Genomic DNA, 22338 nt, shown 5'->3' with positions numbered 1-22338 from the left:
GCCCCTGGCCGGGGGGAGGCGGCCCCGGCTGCGGATTACAAACACGGGCCGCTGCCCCCGCGCGCGGAGCGGGGCCGCTGCCCGCGGGAGGCGATGGGGAAGGCGAGACCAGGTGAAAGCGGGGGGCAGGCTGGGCTTCACCCCCCGCCCTTCTGGCGGGGCCGCGGGCGCGTGAAGTTCCTGCAAGGGGGGAAAGGCTGGCTGAGGCGCGGCCGTGTCGCTGTGCGTGTGCAGGGCGGCGGGGGCGATCCTCGCGCCCCGCGGCCGTGGCTCCCCGAAACCCCCGCGTCACGGGCGGGCAGACACCCCGTCTGCCCGCCTCGTCTAGACGGGGCTTCGCCGCCCGCGCCGGCTCGGGCGGGGTTGTGCTGATCCGGCGGCGGGCCGGAGGCCGGGGGTCGCCCCGTCCCTCTCGGCCGCCCTCCGCTTCAGGGCCGTGTTTTGCCCGCTCCCCCCCGTGCGTCGCCGCGAGCGGGGGAGGCTGAGCGGGGCGGGGGAGGCCCGCGGAGCGTGTCTTAGCCTTGGCTGGTCCACCGCGCCGGGGAGGGCCACACCGGAGGTTTTGCAACGCGTGTCCACGCAGCATCCTAGAGGCACCGGGTGAGAAGGCAGCGTTTGGCGGCGAGGATGGAGCCAGAGAGAGGGGGAAGCGCACCCGCCCTTCCTGGGGGGCTCGGGCGCCTGGCACGGCCCTCCTGGCCGTGGTGGGCAGCGGTGCCCGTGGTGGAGCCGCCGGCACGCCGCCCTCGCCGTCGTGGTTGCGAGTTGCTCCGAACGAAGAAACTTTCTTCTTCCGAGGGACCCCGACGCTTCCTCTCCCGGGTCACAAAGTTGCTTTTGTAAATCGTTTCCTCTGCAGTCCCCCCTTGGGAGCCGGGGTCACTCCGGTGCCTCCCCTCCCCTTCCACCCACATCCCTCTCTTCCAAATGGCTGCATGTGACAGGCTTTCTGGGAACAGCAGTTCCTGGATCCGAGCGAGGACTGGATTTGATTTATTTATTTATTTGTTTATTTTTACAGCTATCGACATGACTTTGAGACCGGCAGGGGAGGGGCAGGAAGCACCGCTTCTTTGGGCATGCTTGCCGGTGCCTCCTGGGTGTCTATCTCTGCTGTATTCCCACCGTTGCATGCATTTTCCACCCCCCCCCCCGTGTCTCGTTGTGTCCGTTTGAGAGCTCCTGGCTCGAGATCCCATCAGCTCAGAGCCGTGTAGGCAGTGGAGGCCTAATAAAGTTTCTCAGCGATGGCTCCAAATGCGAGGCGTGTGGCAGAGAGCAGCAGGCAGCCCCCGCCAGGCCGGTCCCCCGTGCACGGAGATAAGAGCCACGAGCGCGTTGCCCCTAAATGCTGAGCCGAGGGGCGGATGTGTCAATATTTATGTTGGGTAAACAGGGCAGGGCGGGTGGTGTCTGCAGGCAACAAGTGTCCCTTGCTCTCTCCAGCTGCAGGCTCGGGAGTGTGATTGCTTTTTTTTTTTTCTTTCTTAAATCCGTTCTCACTGTTTATCAGCATCCTCGTCCTTTCCCCGACTGCGCTCTTCCTCGCCCTCCGAGGCCGGTGAAGCCGTCTGCTTTGCCACGTGGGCGCCGGCCAGGTGGACAGCAGCCGTGAAAGCGGATGGCCTCGGTGCCACCTTCTTCCGCCCGGGCCTGCGTGCTACGGGTGGACCCACCAAATCCATCCCCGCCTCTGCGGTGCTGGTACCCAGGGCACACGGCCGTAAGGTTGCAACTGGTTCGGTCCGTGCCGAAGGCTCGAGCTGGTCTCTGAACTTTGTGCGAGGGTCAGGTAAAAAAATTCGGATGAGAGGAGCAAGCTGATGCTTTAGGTGATTCGTGTCTTGCTGCTGTTTCCTCGAACCGCATTTTTTCTGTGGAGGTGCAGTTATCGTCTGAACTTTTCCATGACCTCTGCTTCAGCAAATCCGAGCTAGCGTGTCAAAGCCCGGCACGCCAAACGTTTCAAGTTTTGCGGTCTGCTTCTGATTATCCGTAACCTCGATCGTTCAGTAGCCTTGATAAATCTTGGGGAGGTGCAGCTGCAACTCCAGGGCATGCCAGGGCTGGAGGAAGGTTACCGTTTACGTTTAGCTTACGATTTGGATGTGTGGGTGGGAATACGTCTGGCCGCCACTCCGGCTTCTGTAATGCACTTTGAAGAGGAGAACGCCTCATTGTCTTTATCAGTACTAATTCCCGAGCAAGAGTCTGGGAGGTGAACGTGCGAATCCAGCCGGCCCGTTCCAAAACTCCCGATGACCTCGGCGAACCTGGGTTTTACTGAGGTTTGTCCTGCAGATTGTATTGCTCAGTAATTTGGGGTCGGCTGCTTGAGCTGTACCGAGCCTGCTGCACAGTTCAAGCCTGCCTTGCACAGGGGTTGCTGTAGGTAGTTATATTTGCCAGGCATTTTTTTTTATTTTTATTTTTTTTTTAGATCGTAGAGAGCAGTGCAGAACGTGACCGCATTAGATTGGAAACTTTTTGTGCGGTGATGACAACTGATTTGTTTGGATTACTGCGAGTAAGTAAATTCAAAGCAGGGTGCATGGTTTCAGGGCGGGGGTAGGGAAAAGAAGAAACCCAGGGAGCCAGGGCAGATGATGAGGTGTGGAGGGGGAGGAAAAGCGCTGTGGGTCCTTGATCTGATCTGCTGGCTCACCCCGGTTGCATCTGTCCCTTGACTGCGTGTCCCTGCGTCGTACCGTGCCATAAAACCGCTCCGGGCTCGCTGGATTGTTTCTGTGGCATGCATCACAATGGGTAGAAGAGAAGGGCCGCCTACACCCAGCCGTTCCTGTTCGGCGCGGTGGGAGGATACTCTTGGCTTCGTGCCCAAGAGTGCCAGGGAGGTGATTGGTGGCTGGTGTGAAACGAGTTCACAGTTTCAGCCCAGATCCTGTTGTGAAAAACACCGCGCAGCCGTCAGCTGGCAACATCTTTCGGTTGCTGGTGGCTGGGGTTGAGTCTGAACTCGGGGAGGGCTTGGCCAGTCGGTTGCAGGGTCACCCTTTGGACCTGTCGTTCCAAGGACCCATTTCTCTCCACGCTTGTGCCCAAGGCACGCAGGCCAGGGCGCTGCCTGGGTCCAAAAAGCCGCTCCTCTGACGGCGAGTGTCCTGCTCTGGAGTTGTGCCTGCAAATCTCCAGGGTGACGTCCCGGAGAGGAAAGTTCACGACTTTGGTCTTGCAAGATCACGGTGCAATTCCTAGTGAGATTGCAGTGACCTGTGGGTGGACTGGCAGCATCCTTTGCACACAGGCAGTCCCGCCGAGGAGGGCACGCCTGGGTTTTGTGTTGGGTGTGTAAATAATTTGTCTCCTCCAGGACTGCATAACACTTCCTTTTTGACCACCTACTGTTAATTAGGGCTGACAAGGCAACACCGTGGAGCTGAAGGAGCATTTGCTTCTCAGCCGGTTGTATGAAAAGGTTGATTAAAGCAAAGAGCACTTGGCCCTTATCTCTGGGCTTACCTGTGGAGGGTACTTTGCAAGCTAATGCCTAACCTTTACAATGTGCTGGAGGGGCGGGGTGAAGAGGGAGGTGATGAGATCCCTATATTTTTTAGGTGGCCCGGGGGGCTAAGTAGGTAAATTCTCAGCAAGGATTAGTGGCTTCGGATGCCTGATCCCAGAGGCTTAAAAGCAGCCTGAATTCCAGAGGACCTGTCCTCAGCATGGGGTGGACCTAGCCCAGTGCTGTCACTTCAACCAAATTATTGCATTCAGAAAAACCAGAGGCTACATGAAATGCATTATTTCCAAGTAAAGGCCAAGGCAGGACTTTCTTAGTAGCTTGTGGTTTCCCTGGGGAGTGTTACATCTCTTCAGTGTAAGAGATCGTTGCTGCGTCTGGTGCAGTGCTAACTCTCTTCTGGGATGTGCATGCGTCTGCCAAGATCTCAGAGGCATGTGCTGTGGGATCGGCACAGCAGGAATTGAGGCTAGAGATCCAGGGCAGCGTATCCTGAGACAGATTATGAATAATGTTCTCATGTAACGGTGCTTGTAGGAACGGTAGACCTGTGTTTGTTCTTACCTGGGAGGTTTAACCTTGGAGGAACGGTATCCGGATGCTTCAGTGGCTCTAACAGAACTGGAAGCAATGTCCAAAAATGCCCCATCGCCTGCGTGTTGAGCTGCTGATGCTTTCCGAGTCGCTCGGATTTGAGCAATCCCATCACCGAGTCTGAACCAGAGGTGATGAAGAAAGTCCCTTTCTGCGTGCCCAAATATATGAAGCGCTCAGTGGCGGCAGCAGATTATGGTGTATGGTAATGCTCAAAGGACTCTCTGGAGGTGCCGGTGACAAGGTCTCTGTCCTGTGGCTCCAAATCGGATAGACCAGGAATATGATGTAAATGGGTTAATGAAGGTGAGTGAAAAGGAGAGCAGGGCATGTGAAGGATGAAAGGGGCCTGCCAGAAAAGGGTGGGTGTTTGCAGGAAAGGCTGTATTTCGTGGAAGAGGTGATGTGAGCAGAAGGGGACCTGGAGAGGGGCTGCATCTGCTCCAGCAGTTGCAAGGGACAGTGCCTGGGTCTTGGGGCTGGGCACAACTCTGCTCCTGCTGGAACCCGTGAGTCTGGCACGTGGATCTGGGCACGGGGAGGCACGATGGGGGTGCTGTCACCTGTAAAGATGCAGGGGGCAGTTGCAGCTGCCATGGTGCTAGAGTGCCAGGGTGCAGCGAGGGCTGGGGTTTGAGGGAGGAGGGAGGGGAGAGTCTGTGCTGCAGCCCATGCCAGTTATGTGCCTGGGGGGATACTGAAGATGATGCTAATATTCAGCTCTCCAGAGTCCTTTCCAGCTCAGAACGCTGAACAAACATTAACTAATGTAAAGGGAAGCGGCTTTGTCTAGTTACAGAGGAGGGCTGTGAACTGCAAATTAACTTTATGGGCCGTGAAACTGAAGGTTATTTTAAAAAATAATAACTTAAATGAGAACGCTGAAGTTTCCAAGAGTCGCTGAGTCCATCAGTTGTTGTTTAATGCCTTCCATTCCCGTCCCCCGCACCCCTCCTCCCCGGCCTGTGTTTTCTTGGCTCTGGAACAAATTACAGGCAATATCAGCTTACGCTTGGATTTGAATTTGTATTGCTCTTTAGTCAGCCAAAAGATTTTTTTTTTTTTCCTCTTATCACAGAGCGCATAGTGTTTATTTAAGAAGAGCTGGCTTTTTGCGGGGAGGAGAGGAGGGCTTGCTAACAGAAAGAGACTCTGTGCAACACCTAGAAAAGACGTGGTCTTAACGCTGGTCCCATTGAAGTCCCATAGAGCGAATGCAACTGTGGGACTTTTGAGAAATGCGGGCCGCATCCCAGGAAGGCTTCCCGGCACTAAAAGCTTGTAGGCAGCAAACAGTCTGTGCCTGACTCACTGACAAACATTAAAATTGTATGACAACCGTGCAGCGTTCAGTCATGGTCTGCGGGAGGTAGGCACGGAGGGGAAAAGCTGAGCCCGGCGATGACATGGAAAGGAGGAGGTTGTTCTGGACGGCAGGAGGGGCGTCTCGCGCCCATGGCGGTGAACGGGCAGGTGTTGAGAGTAGAGGGGAGCCAAGGTGCATGCTGCAGTCTGGCAGATCCAAGGAGAGGGGCTTTTTGTGCCAAGAGTGGGAAACGGCGTCTGTGCTCCGGGGGTGGGCAGGTGGTGCGGCGGTGCTTCTTGTGAGGCGCAAAGCAGCGACTCAGGTTTTTAGCCGGCGCGAATAGCAAAGCCGAGCACGTGAGCCTTTTTTTGGAAGCGATTATGGTAGCAGGTGTGGAGATGCTAAGCGGGGAGGAGGAGGAGAGCTCGGGCTCGAGGGTGAAGGATGCCAGGATGGTGGGCTGCGGGGGAGACTGAGTCACGGAGGGCGATGATGCTGTGCGAGAGGCCTTGAAGGCAGAAGCGTAAAGGCATTGATTTGACGTGCTGAAGAGTGGGTACGCCAGGGCAGAAAGGAGTAGTGGTGTAGCCCCTTCCAAGGAAGGGCCCGAGGGCAGAGGTGGACCCATGGCTTGGAGCGCTGGGGAGCTGAGAGCTAGGGCTCCTACGGACCTTAGCGGTCCATTTTCAGCCCCATCCTGGGTCCTGGGGCTGATACCGTTTTGACAGAGGAGTGGGAGACGAGGGAGGGGTCTGGCTGGGTGGGGAGGGATATTCTGCGGGGCTCTGGGTCTGCACCTCGCAGGATCTCCGAGGAGGATGCAAGGCGAATGAAACCAAGAGGTGGAGGAAAGCGCTGGCGATGGCTGTGACGGCCACTTTCTCAGCCAGCGGGGCTGGACGCTGCTAGGAGGAGACATCCTGGCGGGCCGGCAAGCTTCCTTGCGCGGGAAGCGCTCCAAGGGGGGAGTGCCAGCTCCCGGGGAGGCCGAGGATACTGCTGGTATTGTCTGCGATGGCCACGGGCCCATCTGCAGTGCTGCGTGGGTACACACGTCAAGGGAGGGCGAGCAGGCAGGATTTCCTTTCTGTGGTGCTGGCTTTCGAGTTAATAACTAACCCAGCGGCCTTCGTTTATCCTCTCATTGTGAGAGAATTATTTACATAATAGCATTTTGTGTGGCCTTTCTTTAGAGCCGTTTCCCTGGCGGAGCAGTACACCACCTCTTAGTCGGCATTTGCAGTGGCCTCCTAACGCTGACTTTGGGCTCAGGTTTCCATGGGGTGTTGGGGTGTCGGGCGGTTTGGGAGGCTGCGGTCTGTACGTGTCCCTAGTGCTGAGCACGTGAGCTATGCATGCTCGGAGCATAGTGGCCTGGACAGGAGCCGGAGCAGCCCTTGAGTGTCATGCATGCCTATCTTACGATTTGGGATCTATAATCCCCAAGTATCCTATTCTAGAGAGGTTTCCACGCTCTGCTTATTATTGCAACGCCTGAACCTTTCCCAGGAGTGCATCAAGCTACACTGCAAACTTCTGCTGTGCTGCTTTCTCTGTAACTCTCTTTCCTAGAGAAAGGAAGAAGTGTGTGCCCAGTGGAGTGGCTTTTTTTCAGTAGGGTTGTGCTTTTTGTGTGCTGGCTGCTGCATTTATGTTGGATGAAGAGAGGTCAAGGCATCTGCCTTGCCCCTGGGGCAGACACAGAGGTGAGGCATTTGAGCCCACTTGTTCCCAGAAGAGTATATATCAGGGGTGGGCAGAATACAGCCTGTGGGCCAGATCTGATTTTGTCTGAGAGTTGAAATTCAGGTAAGAATGGGCAGGGGGGAAACTCCACTCCGTGGGGTTTACGGGACTGGCTCTGTGCCTCCACGTGCTGGTCCCAGCGCGAGATTCAGGAGCACCGCGTGGAGGCACGGAGCTGGCCCAGCTCGATGGTTCAGGACTTCCTGCGGTTCTGGTACCCTGGTGCAGCGGTCTCCAAACTTTTTTGATCGTGCACCCCTATCAGTAAAAAATTTTTGAGTACACCTCCCCCAATATATGTATATTTATATAAATATAAATAGAAGTTCTAATATTTTCTTCCCGCACCACAATGGGTCTTCAGGCATGCACCCCGCTTTGGAGACCACTGCCCTAGCGCGCCACTGGGCCGGGCCATGCCGGCTCCCTGCCATGCTGCACAGGTCCTGGCCATGCTGCCGGGGACTGCGAGCTGCCGGGAGGGGCTGGGCTGGGCTGGGCCGGGCCGGCTCTGTGCAGAGCTACATGGGCCTTGGCCACGCGGCGGGGAGTCGCGTGCTGCTGGGACAGGATGGGCTGGCTCCGTGCAAGTCCTGGCCTTGCAGCTGGGAACCACGTGGTGCGGCATGGAGCTGGCCTGTTCCGTCCCATCCACTCCTGGCAGCATACAGTTCCCTGCTCCGTGGCTGGGACCCACATGGTGTGGCGCAGGGAGGCCAGGCCAGGCCGGCTCCATCCTGTGCTGTGCAGGTCCTGGCCTTGCAGCCGGAACCGCCCTAGAATTGTAGAAAATTCAGGTTGGAACGGACCTCGGGAGGTCACATCTAGTCCAACCCCCTGCTCAAAGCAGGACCAGCCCCAAATAGATCACCCTGGCCACGGCTTTGTCTAGCCAAGTCTTGCAAACCTCCAAGGATGGCGATCCCACCACCTCTCTACATAATCCGTTCCAGTACTTTACTGCCCTCTTGGCGAGGAAAACTCTTCCTACTATCGAACCTCAACTTCCCTTGCTGCAACCTGAGCCCATTGCTCCTTGTCCTGTCATCTGCCCCCAATGAGAACAGGCCAGCTCCATCCTTTTTCAAAACTCCCTTCAGGGAGTTGAAGGCTGCTGTTAAATCCCCTCTCAGTCTTCTTTTCTGCAGACTAAATAAGCCCAGTTCCCTCAGCCTCTCCTCAGAAGTCATGTCCCTTAGCCCTGCCGCCCAACCATTTTCATTGCTCTCTGCTGAACTCTCTCCAGTTGTCCGCATCCTTTCTGTCGTGGGGGGCCCAAAACTGGTGAAGCCAGTACTGCAGTTCACAGCACTGGTGAAGCCACAGTACTGTGGATGTGGCCTGCCCAGCGCTGAATAGAGGGGAAGATTCAGTTCTTTTCATGTGTTGGCAACGCTCCTATCAATGCAGGCCAGGATGCCGTTAGCCTTCTTGGCAACAAGGGCACACTGCTGGCTCATATTCAGCTTATTGTCCACTGTCACCCCCAGGGCCTTTTCTGCAGAGCTGCTGCCCAGCCGGCCAGCCCCCAGCCTGCACCGGTGCATGGGATTGTTCCCTCCTCAGTGCAGGACTTTGCGTTGTGCCGGGCTGGCCCTGTGCTGCCCCATATGGTTTCTGGACTTGCAGCTGGGAACTGCGTGCTGCAGCCAGGACAGGATGCAGGGGGCTGGCTCCCAACTTCCCATCATACCCACACCCTTTCACAGCCCCCACATGCACACAGTCTCACCCCCTACCATAATCCACACACCCACACACACTCTCCCACCCCTTACCATATACACACACTTCCACCCCCACAGCCATGCCCACATCCTCCGTGTCTATCAGGCTGGGCTGTTGGGAACAGTAGAAGCCCTTTGCTTTTTAGCCCTATAAAACTGTAACTGGGGGGGTCCCATCATGGGAGTAGGTTTGTTGCTTGCTCGGTCTTGCTCTTTAGCTTGCTCACCGTACTGGCTGCTTTTAATCTTCCAGAATATTTCCCTCCTAGCGGCCCCTCCCAGTGCCTTGCCGCTGCAGGTTAGCACATGGTTTATGGGTCACAGCATCTGGCTGGTACGTTAGTGGTTGCGTCACAGCTCCAGCTAAGGCTTTACTCATGGACTTGTGCGAGCTTGTGCCTCCCTCTTCCTTTCTTTTGACATGAGGTTGTAAATGTCTGGTTTTATGGAGCCCAACTCCTGCCCTCTGGGGAGGCATTGATCTGTAGGCACCGGGCACGTGGCTAGTGGTCTGTTTTGGTGTGGCAGCACAGTCTCAGGAAGTTGCCATAGGTGACTGGTTACTTTGGGACAGCGCTCCTAAATGACACCCTGCCAGGAGAGGGCATTTCTGTCTCTGGCATGAGACTACTTCTAGCTTTGAGGGGTTTTGAATTGTGTAGGACTGCAGGTCTGGAAGACACTTCTGTATTTCAGGCCGTCAAGACATTGCTCCAAGACATTGCTGATCGCTTTGGCTCACTCCTGTCCTTTAGCTCTGGCACCTTTTGTAGTGTTTTTAATAGGGTGTTTTGCCCGTACCTGAGCAGGAGGGGGCCTAAATGGGTGTTCGCATTGTCCAAAAGCATCAATTAGTAGTTTGCAGGTGCAGGGGGCTGGACTCTGATGCCAGTTCTGCAATCTTGTCTTTGGCATAAACTGCTCAAGCTCCACCTTTTGGAGCTGGTTAGGTTGGAGTTGTTTTATTTTTTGTTTCTTTGTTTTTTGCCTTCTACCACTACCCTCATAAAGAAGCAGGACCCATATAGACTCTTGGCTTTATTTCTAGGTCACCAGTCTGCTCCCCCCCCCAGCCTCGAGGTCTGCAAACTTGTTTTGACTCAGCAGTACATGAGCTGCATCCTCACAGCCGGCTTGTTGAGTTCCCATTTCCCTGCAACCTCCTTGATGCTTTTTTTTTTTTTTTTTTTTTTTTTTAATATTTTAAATCCCTAAACACAGCAATGAAGATGGTAACGGCAGTTTTGGGAAGCAGCAAAGTCGCTGCTGCAGAAATAGGTATACTGGCATTTGGGAAAAGTTACAGCTTATCCTGAAAAAAGGTGGACTTGCCCATATATATAATAATGAGCAATAAAAAGATAATATATATTTTGCTTCTTCTTATTTTTTTTTTTTTTTTCCCAGTTTTGGTTAGGTTTAGTTTAAAAAAACCTCCTGTTTGGTGGTGGATGAATTGGCTGCAGCTCCTGTCGCGTTCCCAGTAGGGTGGTGACTGTTGGCTTCTTCAGGCCCTGGGTACACAGCTGCATGCCTGTCTGGCTTTGCTCTGCCAAAGCTGTTGGGTTTCTGGCTGTCTTTTTTTTTTTTTTGGGTGTGGGGGGGCCTTTCTGTATTGCTAAGGATTCAGCACCAGGCCCGCTCTGGAGATCGACTTGATTTGTGCCCTGAGACCCAAGTCGGTGATTTGGCAAAAGGCAGCAGGGTTGCTTTGCAACCGAGCTTAGCAACTGGAGGGGAAGGGAGGACTCCGGCAGCTGGGTCTCAGGGCAAGCGGGCTTTGCTGGCACGCTCTGTGTCTGCAGCTTCTGCCGCTTGCTCGCACCAAGCAACTAAAGCTTTGATTTTTATTGTGCTGTGAGTCAGTGGAAGCTTTTATGCTGGAGCTATGGGGCTTTTGGCACTGCATCCATTAAACCTCCCTCCCGTGCCTTACCAAAAGAAGTGTGGCTTTTATTTTTTTTGAGCCAGTCATCCTAGTGGTGGTGTTTGATTGGAAATCTCAAGGAGTTAGTTTTTCTTTCATTAGCCGTCCTCTTTTATTTCCCCCCCCACCCTTCTGGGGAAGTGCCTGAAGTTGGTCCTTTTCCTGAAGTTCTCAAAATGCTTTGTTTGGAGACCCCTATAAGCAAACGCTATGGTTGTGGTCCAAAATGTGGCCGCGCGCAATCGCGTGACTGCGGCACACGGGCTGGTTTTGCTTTATGATGGAGGGAATGGCAAAGAAACCCACCGATGGAGAGAAACGCCGCCCTTCTAAATGTGTGCATGCACAGCCCAGCCCTGTTCATCGGTCGTGGCCTTATAGTTGTTTCGGTGACATCTACCCCGAAATGGTGCTTTCCACCTGGAGAGCAGAGAGCTTGAACTGCCAAAGGATTCTGGTGTAAGAATAAAAGCATTGACTGTAGATCCCTCCTCGGGTGGAGGGAGTAGTTTTCCACCGAGCGTATGTCTCCTGCATGTGTTGCCATCACTAATAAGACTTCTGATTCATAAGGTAAGAAATGCACCTCCAGCTGGGTTTGGAGAAAAGGTGCGTTTCTATGGAAGACCTTTGCATCTCTGAGTCTTACAAAGTTATTCCACAATGCATATCCCAAAGGGATAGGGTTCTTCAAGATATAACCTCCAAGTTTAAAAAAGTCCTAATAGAGACAGGCCCAGAGAGATCATTTAGTTTAGGAACTGGTGCGGAAGAGGGAGATACTGCTTTTACACTAGCATAAATCCATTGGCATCGGTGAGGAAGTGGCATGAGAACAGGATCAGGGCCTTCTCATCACAGATTTCAGCTGGTGCTCTCGGGGCAGTGGAAAAGACTAACCGCGGTGGCCTCCTCTTGTGGTCTCTCGTAGGCTGTTGACTGCACGCATTGCAAAATTGGAAGAACTTGTTCTGCAATCCGACCACTCTTCTCTGTATTGCATGCTGTCCTGCGGCAGGAGCTCGGAGGGTTGTTAGATGCCTCGGAGTGAAATCTGTATTAAGCAATCAATTAATTAAGGCGGCTGCTCAGAGGAAAACCCGTTGCATCACATTAATCTTCTAAGAGAAGTAGAGCAGAAACGTGTGCCCGATATTCGGGGTGAGCACAAGCCTGTGCCCCTGGGTTTGGTGCACCTCCTCTTCAGTTGACACCCTGCTTTTTGTCTCCAACTCTGGTTGTGGGCCTCTGCGATACTGAAAAGCTGTTGTAAAAAGAACACAGTGTCAAGCATCAAGATGGTCCGTTAGCCTTTAAAATCTTAGCTCATTGACCCAGAAGCTCAAATACAGAGAGGGAAAAGTCTGAATGACAAGTTAGAGCTGGTCCAAAAGTTTTCACCAGAACTTATTTTTGGAAGAAAATTGGGTTTTTGACTTTTTTTCCTTTGGAGGGAAGGAGAGGGAATCCCTGAACACCCAAATATGTGTGTGTAATTTTTTTTTTTTTTTTTTTTTTAAATAACCTGAAGATTTCAACTCTGGAGTGCTGCCGTGGTGCCCTGTGTTCATAATCATACGGATGCCAGGCTGGAGGTAAAAGCTACCGCATTATGTGTGTGACTCTGGCTTACTGGCTGTGCAGAGGTCACGATGCATGACTTCCCCTCTTCGGTGGGAGACCGCCAGGTGCAGGCTTAATTTGGATAGCGAGTAGTCTGGGAGCAGCCAGGCTGGTATTCACACTCCTATAGCAGTGACCCTTTTATTAGCCAGGGGACTGTCCAGCTTGGACTGCACCCTTCAAGTAATATAAGTTGATGTGTAGACAAGACCTTGCATAAAGACAAAACCAAGTTTAGGCAGCAGGGTTTTTCAGAGCTTAGCAAAACGAGGCACTTGAATTGCATCAACAGACTGTTCAGATGGACCCGTAGTCTACAGGGCATCTTTAAACGTCCAGTGCAGCAGGCGAGGTAGCCCTCTGTGCAGCTTGGTGCTCCCATTTTTTTGGCTCAGCCATGATTTCAGTCCAGGGTTCAGTTCAAGCACGGTTGTCAGGGTTTATATTGTTCTCCTGTCTTGATCTTGTGCCCGAGTCCCAAGTTGAAGATGACTTTCTTGGGGTGGGAAATCTCTCTGCTAGTTTAGGGAAAAAAAAAAAATGCTAGGGTGACTGCAGTTCCCAGAGAGGTTGTGGTCAGTTCACTTTGCCTTCTTGATGCCCATCCTTGCTTTGGAGTATTTCTTGTCTTTTATTAAGCCCCTGTTGCATTAATGAGAAGCTTCCACCCTGCTAATGGCTTGAGTTTCCTGTCCGGGCTCCCTCAGTGCATGCACAGTGGATGGCATGTCTGCTGAGCTCTGAACTTTTTATTAGCTCAGGACTGTAGTGCAGGAAACCCTCCCAGAGAGACTATCTGCACCTCTGCTTCTACCACTTCTCTTGCACTTACAGTTGCATTCTGGGAGCGTTTCTGCTGTACAAATCCTTCTGTACAAGCAGAAAAAGAGAAGACGTGGCCTCTTCTAAAGAGCTTTCATTGAAGTTGCCTGTATAGTGATACCGCATCTCTGTTAAATAGCATATCTTTATAACACGCACATGCTTTCTCTCTCTTTCCTCCCTCCTGCCCCTCTCCACTGGTCTCTCCCACACCTAGCAGGAAAGATTTTTTTTATAGCAGGTTTAGAAATGATATTAGTAGAGATCTACTATGATTCTTCAGTACACTTATGAGAAATGACAAGAGCTGGCAAAGGAACTAAACTGCAGCTGACCATAAGCAGATGGCGTGCCACAAACCACACTCCTGGTCTTAAATTTTGTTCGCTTATTTGCAAAATGCAGTCCCTTTGCTGCACTTAGCTTGAGACTAAGGAGGGCATATCAACATTGTTTAATGGGATCACTTAAAAATTCCCCCACTGTGGAAGGATAACAGAGAAAACCCTGTCGTATGTGGGGGGAGTGGAAATGGGATAAGTGCTTTTTGGTCCTGAGCACTTGGACAGGAAGCCTGGGTCCATTTGGCTTCCAGAGCGGTTGCTTAGTTTTGCCATGTTTCTACCCTTTTTGGGTCATGGATAACCCAGCAGATAGACCAGGGGTGGGCAAAATGCAGCCCGTGGACCAATGTGGCCTGCCAGGCCATTCTATGCAGCCCTGGGGCCCCTAAAAAATTTAGAAAATTTTAATATTTATCTGCCCCGGCTGGCTGCTTGTCATGCGGCCCTGGATGGCTTGCCAAAACTCAGTAAGCACCCCCCCCCACCCCCTTGAAATAATTGCCTGCCCCTGGAACAGATTCCCCTCTCTCTATCCCATTTGTCAGTGACCTTTAAGGCCATCTAAGAGAGCAGAAGAGGTCATTTCTTGTGCAGCTACCCCTCTGCATGTGTGACTTTGTAGGTAAAAGCAATCAGGACTTGTGGTAGAAATGATAACTTCTGGTAGAGCAGCTAGATTTTTTTTACAAACAAAGTTCTTTCATTGCAAATTTAATTTGCAAATTGTTTTGCAAAAATCTAGTGGGCCTACTAGAAGATATCACCTCTGCCATGAGTCCTGATTCCTTTTTCCTCTAGAAGAATATAGCTACAACCTGGATCCCTGACTCTGTAGGTAATTAATTTGTTTGCCATTAGGTGCCGCGTGTAAAATGTTATGCTCGGTATCTGCTGAGTCTTTCTGACAAGTGAAATCACATTTGCATCTAGCAGGTGGGGGGTGGGACTTTTTTCAGGCAAAACAGTCTGAAAAGTGCCTGTCTGGTAATGCTGGGTCTTTATGTCGGAGCTGCCTCTCCTGTACAACACACTTGAAGCAACCCCTGACCTTGGATGGCAAAGGCCATAGAAAGAATTGCAGTTCACTCTCTGTGGCCATAGTAACTGAGTTGGTTACCGCCAACTTAACTAATTAGCCTAATGAAGAGAGCTTCCTGAACCCTTGGATAGCTGAGCAAACTTTCTCCATCGCCTCCGTGGTAATTGGTGCCTTCTTGGATGGCGTTTTCCCCCCCTGCTTCCCCTCCAGGTGCACGCTGGCGTTGGCTGTATCCCCATTCCCTAGATCAGCCGGTGGGATGGCTCCTTCGGCCGCACCTGACGTCGGTACATTTATTCCTCTGACCTCTCGGTCGGTCCTTTCTCAGCCTCATGCTGGCTGAGCCGTCTCGGCTCAAGGAGGAGAGATGCTGGGTGAAGCCCGCATTGAACTTTCCTAGCGCTCTTCCAGCGCTGGGCAGGTTCCCGTGTCAAGAACGTTTTCCTTTTGCCCTGCAATGCGGTTAGTGGTTTGTTTGTTTTTTCCTTCCACCTTTCCTGATTTCTTTCTTTTTCATTTTTTTTTAGTCGTCTTTTTTTAAAACCCAGCTTAATCAGCTGTCTGGTAACAAAACAATACTCCCTGGAGATGTTCGTGTGTGTCTTTGGGTTTCCTCCTCCTGATGTACTAGTCAAGGACATTACTACTTCGGGCAATTTCTCTTGGGTTTAATTATCATGTCAATGACAGGAGCTTCATGCTGCAGCAGGGATTTCGACAGTGCAGCCTCAATTAAAAACCATGCCATGCCAGGCTTATAGTGGCAGGCAACACTGCTAGTCTCAAGTGCCTTAAGCAGCGCGGCCAACCCCCATGTGATCAATTCAGTGTAGAAATTTGAGTAGACAAAAGCCTGTACTGTGTCTGACTTCGCCGGGAGGGATCTTACAAATGCTTCTCCTCAAAATAGCCTTAAAGCAAAGTGTGCGGGGTTTTGTTTTTTTTCTATTGGTTTTGCATCTACAGCCATGGTTAACGTTTCAACCGAGAGCCACGGCTAGGTAGATCACACAGTCCTGCCAACCTCAAGCCCTCCGTCCTCCAGTTGTGGTGCTGACTTAACTCCTGATCTTTAAGAAGAGTAAATTTGGGGTGTTCGCTTGAGTTTTGCAGGCACGTTTCCGTGGTGTCTGAGTTGCTGCCACCCCAAAATTTATGAGGGCTAGGAGTATCCTTAAATTCCACTCGAAAGCTGGAGTCTCGCAGAATGGCTTCACTCCAGGAAATGGGGCATTTTCTTTTTTCTTTTTCTCTTTTCTTAAAATCCTGCATCTTGTGAAACTTGGGCTAAAATTGCAGGAGCTGGTAGTACCAGCTACTGCATCTCGCACGGGCTTTTGCGAGTGTCATGGAGTGGCCCTTGCCCCTTTGAAGTGCTGCGGTGGCGTGGGCAGCTGGGTGGAAACGTGGACAGCCGTCCACGTCCAGTGCAGATCTTCCCTTTTGGAGGGGCCGTGCATGGATCTGTTGGTTCCTAATGGTGATCAGGACTGGGATGCAGGCAACTTTTATTTGAGTTCTGTTCTGACTTCTAATTTTCTTGTCCCGTGGTATCTATTCGCCATTCCCTTAAAGCCACCTAGTTGTAATCTCCCAGTTGCCTGTAGCAGACTTTGCCATTGGGGTGTAAACCCCACTCCACGCAGGGCCAGTCTGTGATGTTACCAGGACTGAGACCGCTTGAAGTAATACCGGGCAGTATGTGGCTGCTGTCTTGGTCCGCCTCTTGTGTTCAACCCGCTGAAACCTCTGCATTTGGTAGGCATGCTGGCAAGCAAATCTGTCCTCTGAGCCATCCCGTCAGTCTGTCATTGACCTGCTCTTTGCTTTTCCTTTTTGGAGGGTGTCCTCTATCATCAGCATTGCAAACCCCAGTTGGGCAGGGCACCCAGAGTGAAGCCAAGGGCTCCCTCGTCTTCATCGAGAGGGCGAAGCCCCAGCGAGTGCACGGGGCGTTGAGAGACTCCAGCGCTGTAATCGGGTTTGACTGAAGAAGAGATTGTCATTGATATCCCTGGGATTTGGCATCTATATAAATACACCGGCCAAGCTCTATTTAAGTGCATGGGTTCATGTCAGTTCACTTGTGTTTGAAAGGAGCGGGAAGCGTCCTGCGACCGCGGCACTAGGGGATCGTTTCCATCGGCCGCGTGAAATACCTCGGTCGGCGCTGAAAACTTTTGAGCTCTGGGTTCAGTCGGGACAAAAGCCTCCAAGCGCAGGTGTCTGAGATTTATACCGCTGCCGCAAGCACGGTGAATTTGGCTCGGGACAGTGACTTGGTTTGGGAGCTTTTTCCAGTTAGTTGGAAACATATGTTGCAAGGAGATTTATCTTCGTATTTTTTATGGTTTTCCTGTTTCTTCCCAATTGGGACGTCTAAAAAAAATAAAATAAAATTGCACTTAAAACAACAAAGGGAAAAAGAAATCCATATTGGGTGGAGGGGGTGGGCAGGTACTTCACTAAGGTCCAAAGGGCCCCATTCTTAGAAATTTGGAGTTGTCCCTTTTTTTTGTTAGAACCGGGCACTGAATCAGCTGTTTACATCCTTCTGGGGCACGTGTTTGGGGTAAAATGATCCAGTGCGTGTACGTACGTGTGTGTGGGGCAGTCTGCAAATATGTTGTTGCCATGCTCCATCGGGCTGCCTTTGTGCCCCTGCTCACGCTCGTCAACGTCCATGCTGTTGGGTTCAGCTGGCCCGTGGGTTCATGGGGCGCGGACGCTTCGCGTGTGCGTCGACGCTCGTTTCCCATTGCCCTTTCTTCCCCGACGATTCGATCCTGAGAGTCCGGCTCTTCCTTGTTGCGTGCTCGGCCCATTGCGTGAGACCAGTCGCTGGGCGGGTCAAGGTCAGGGTGGTTGAGAATGAGTTGCGTGCAAGCAAAACGTAATGAAAAATGTAATTTAAATAATTGGGATAAACAAGCTCTGAAAAACTGTCCTCGGCCCGCGGATGTTTCCTAACCCAAACGAAGAGATGAAAGGCGTCATCAGGAATTATTCACTCGGCTGTGCAGCCTGTCTGAGCTCTGGCCATCTACTTTTATCCCCTAGCTCAGGAAAGGTCAGAGGCCATCTCCCTGGGGAGGATTTGCTGTTGACTGAAGCGCACGCTGTCATTATCCTACTGGGTAACGAATGCGGCAGCCTCGTCGGCACTGGCTTCAGAAAGAGCAGGGTCATCCGCATGTGGCCTGGAGGCAGGGGACCACAACTGGGGCTCTGCCAAAAAAGCAAAACAGCCCCTGACGGGGAAGAGGTGGGATCTCGGATCATAGGTTCATAGATGTAGGGTCGGAAGGGACCTAAGTAGATCATCAGGGATCTACCTAAAGTCGGCGTGACTGGGTAGGATGGCATGCGTAAGAGTAAGGCCCGGAGAGTTGCAGTCCGTTCTCGACTCTGCCGTTGACCGCCCGCGCGGTGATGCACGGTTGTTTTTATCTTTTGCACCTGCATTTACCCAACTCGGTCACGCTTGCTTTCTTCCGAGGGGCATTGAGGCTTGGAGACACACGCGTGCATCCCAGTCGAGACTTGGACGGGATGTTTGTTAAGTGCCTTGTGAGCTTTTAATGAAAAGTGCACATTGTATTAGAAAGTTGTCTCCTCAGTTTCCTAGGGGACCATTATACATCTGGCAATCTTTCTGGGACAACTGGTATGTGGTCGTAGTTTAATGTCTTCTGCATTAGCTTTTTCTTTTTTTCTTTTTTCCACCCCCCTACAAGTAGCTGGCTCTAAAGGGCGATGTTTTCCACCAAATCGCTGCCTACATGTAAGTGTTACGGGATTTTTGCGTTGTTCACATATATGAATGTGCCATTTGATGACCTTTTGTTATCTTTCAGCTTGAAGTTGGGTCGTGGGGGATTTTTTTTCCCCCACCTCTTTTCATTGAGATGTCTCGCAGTGACTGTTTTTAGGCAATTAATAAAGAAACCACTTTTTTTTGCAAATTGAATGGCATGTTAGCTGTTTGATGAACAGAATCTACTGAATTGAGACACGTTGGCACCCAGCCTGTTGCCCCGGCTGAGAAAATAACATTTCAACAACAAAAATCTGGAAAGCATTTAAATTTGTAAATATTGACTGCCAGTGAAATACGTTGCGTTTTGTCTTTATCTTGTATGTGTGCGTGGGGGGGGGCAAGTGTGGTATTAAAAGAGGAGAGCGTGGAGTCTCACACTTCTAACAGATGGCTAAACACTACTTGAACTGCACAGCATCCCTGGTAAGTGAGGTCCTCGTAAAAGTTTTCCTGGTTTCTTTAAGCCTAAATGTATTAGCCTTCACTTCCACAAGGTTAAATCAGACCCCTGGAAGATACCTTTTATAAAATGGTTGTCCCCGAGTTTGTGATAAATGGCCTGCTGGATTTTATACGCACTGCCCATGTGTGTTGTTAAATCTACATGCAGGAGTTGCTGATCTGGAGTGGATCATTGATCTAGCTAATATGTAAGCTGGCCTCTGATGGTATCTCCTGTACAATTGTCCCAATTTATATAATGATGTCTGCGGGCAGGAAGAGGAGCGTTTATTCCTGACCTCCTGCTGGCAATTGTACATTTTCATACCCAAAGCATGAGCTTTGATGACTTAAATCTTTTTTTTTAAATCTCAATACAAATATGAATTATCATAACAGTGTCTCATGCTTACATCAAGCCACGTTCCTTACCCAGCTTGCTGTGTAACATCCAGCACTGTGCGTGCTGAACCTCTTGTGAAATTAATTTACTTGTGGGGGGGACCTGATCCTACAAAGTCTTATTTCTGCAAATAATCCTTCTTAGGAGAAATGGTGGATAGGTTTCAGTGGGATTGTTAGCCTTGAAAGGATTGATGGTGTGTAGTAATGGTTTGCTGCATCTCTACGGCACAGTAACACATCTCCTTTTTATTTAGGCAGACCTATGTAACTGTTAGTACCCTCTATCGGTCCCTAATTTGCCTGTGTTATAAATGTGTGGTTGCATGGCTGCATATGCAGGGTTTGGTTTGGTTTTTTTAAGCCAAAGGCACCCCCACCCCCGTTAAGTGCCCCGCCAGGTCTCTCCATGTTGGGTCATGGGGGAATTCCTAAGAGGATTATCCTGGTTGACTTGATGTAGGACTTGAACTTGAACAATGTCTTGTCTCATCAGAGAAAAAAGGCCTGGAAGCAAAGTTTACATAACTGGGGAGGCCTGGAGCATGGCTTCTCCCAGCAGAGTGAGAGTTTCCCCGAGTTCATTCCCTGTTAGCAATGTCTGCGGCTAACGTTTGCCTATTATCTGATGCCGGTTTTCCCTGGTATTTGTTTTCTGGACTCTGTTTAGAGAGCAGCCGGTTTGGGGCAGTGACCCGTGGCAGGAAACAAGGTAGGAGCAGACACATCTCCTTGATGCTCAACACCGTGGGAGGCCCTAGGGTTGTGTGTCCTATCAAGCTATATGGAAAATGCAAACAACCAGTAGCCCTCCAGTTCTTTAGGAGATGAGCGGTCTGTTATCTTGGGCATTGGACTCGGCGTTTTGTTATGGGCTCCTTCTTGGGTTTGAGTTTGTTGCCTCCTCTTCCTGTGTCTCGATTTTCCCCACTGTAAAATGGGCATTCCTGCTACATTCTCAGATAAAAGGGGTACCTAAAGGCCAAGGATTACTTGGTCACCTGGGTGAAGTGCTAACCTTGCAAAAGGGATGAGAGAGCAACAGAACCAGGGATGCATTTCGTAGCCTCGGGCAAAGACCAAGCCAAGAAATTGGGTTAAGAAGAGACCTCTTTGGTGCAATTAGGCAGCAAGTGAAGGAGACTGGAGCTAAAGGGAGCTCCCACGGCTCCAGCCAAGGAAAAATGGGTGCTGTAGGGAGCAGAGAACCCAGTGTCTGTCTCTGGAAACCAGAGGATGAGCACTGTTTCCCTGATGCGGGTTGGGTTTTTTCTCATTTTTTAATGGTGTTTCTGTAAAACTTTAGTGTGGATAAAAATACCCCTGATCACCACTTTCAGTAAGTGGTCCTTAAAGGATTTCAACACTCGCCTGCAGCGTTTTTAGACGCCAGCACAGCAGCAATGGGCACAACCTGTGCCAGGTGGATGAGCTGAAATGGAGAAGCATCGGTTCGATAAAACTTGGGGCCCGAGAACCAGAAATAGCCGCAGGTGGAGTAAAACGGCTGGAGCCGAGTGAAGTGCAGGGATGAAGCAAAATTGCCCCGGGAGTGCAGAACATGCTTCCTTTGCAAAGGGGTCGGCGAACAAAACGTGCGGTGCCTGCCACCGCCTGCCTTTTCGACTTGGGCAAGTCCATTGACTTCAGTGGCTTTGCTGCAGCAGGGTGAAACCTAGTGGGAACTGGGCTATTTGCCGCATGTGATTAGGATTTGGAAACCAGGGAGTTTCCTCCCTCCCTGGCCTGGGTAATTAGCAGTTCTCCACTACTCCCCCTCCTCCCAGGTTGGTGCAGTGGGAGCTCCCTCTAGCTTTAGCCACCTTTAACTGCTGCCTCTGAATTGCACCAAGCCTTCTCTCTTCTTAATCAAGTCACATTTCTGCCTCTGCGTGCCCCAGTGTCCTACACCTGCCTCGGCACTGCCACGCACAGAGGATTTTTTTTTTTTTTTGTTAAGCTCTTCCTGTCGCAGATTGTGACAGTGCCAAGGAGGTCTGGGCAGCTTCGTGCTTCACGCAGAAAGGCTCAGCAGATAGGCTGAGCCTGGCAGGCTGACAACACTTATTAAAGGTAACCTTCAGAAATGCCACACGCCGCTCTCCCTGAGCCTTCTGGCTTCAGATGCACAGAGTATTTTACACCGTTCTTGAGCTTCCCCCCAAAGGCTCCCAGCCTGCAGCTGCTTTTGCTTGCTGGAAACACCTGCCCTGCCATCCTCGTGCCCCACTGCCTTGCATTGCTTCCTGGCTGCTCCACGCTGCACCTGCGGGAAGGATGGGCCTAGAAGCTGGCAGCGACTGCTTTTGCTGCTGTGCATTGTGTAGCTGACACCACCTCAATCATTTGCCTCCGTGATGGAGGGGCAGACCCCAATAATGGGGTGTGTAGGTGGAGGGGGAACAGTTCAGCATGCATGGAAGACAATCTGCCTCTTCTCATCCTGTTTAAAGGCCAGGCGCATCTCTCCATAGCAGAGGACTGGGGCCCTTCTTTCTCTTTTCCTCTGAAGTTGTCATCCAGATGGGAGAAAGGAGCAGCTGACCTCACTAGGGCCAGATTTTCAGTCTCAGGGTTTTTTAAATTGGGAATGTGAATAAGACGGGCAGCACTTATTCAAGTCAGGGTGGGGGGAGTAATTCCACATTCAGCATTGGATCGGAAAAGTCAGTCCCGTTTATTCAGGTGGTGTCTACAGAATTCGGGTGTTGTTGGACCTGGGATGGTTGAGATTGGTGTATCGTTGTGCCGACCGCAGTAAGAGGTTTCTACATTTGAAGAGCTCCACTACAGACAGGCTGGTATTGCCTCCGTTTCATGCACTGGGCAGAGGATCAGGAGGACATGCACGTATGAGTAGTCTCAAATTGCAGCAAGGGAAGTTTAGATTAGATATAAGGAAAAGCTTTGTCATAGGGAGGGTAATAAAGCACTGGAATAGGTTACCCAGAGAGGTGGTGGCATCTCCATCCTCGGAGGTTTTTGGGACCCAGCTAGACAAAACCTTGGCTGGGATGATCTAGTTGGAGATGGTCCAGCTTTGAGCAGGGGGATGGACTAGATGTG

The 22338-nt window shown here is 51.4% G+C and overlaps 1 protein-coding gene across 26 annotated transcripts in view; it reads left to right on the top strand.

Moving 5' to 3' along the window:
• The first annotated feature begins 6 nt into the window (after positions 1-6).
• Positions 7-22338, top strand: part of NCOR2 (nuclear receptor corepressor 2) — a 331634-nt gene continuing 309302 nt past the window's right edge. For all 26 annotated transcript variants that reach the window (XM_019538935.1, XM_019538934.1, XM_019538936.1 and 23 more), the window contains exon 1: positions 7-112. The gene's annotated coding sequence lies outside the window, so the exon portion shown is untranslated. The remainder of the gene's footprint in view (positions 113-22338) is intronic.

Source organism: Crocodylus porosus, unplaced genomic scaffold (assembly GCF_001723895.1).
Source record: "Crocodylus porosus isolate Cpor-Errol unplaced genomic scaffold, CroPor_comp1, whole genome shotgun sequence".
In the NCBI taxonomy this organism is placed as follows: Eukaryota; Metazoa; Chordata; order Crocodylia; family Crocodylidae; genus Crocodylus; species Crocodylus porosus.
This window is presented reverse-complemented; position numbering and strand designations above follow the sequence as displayed.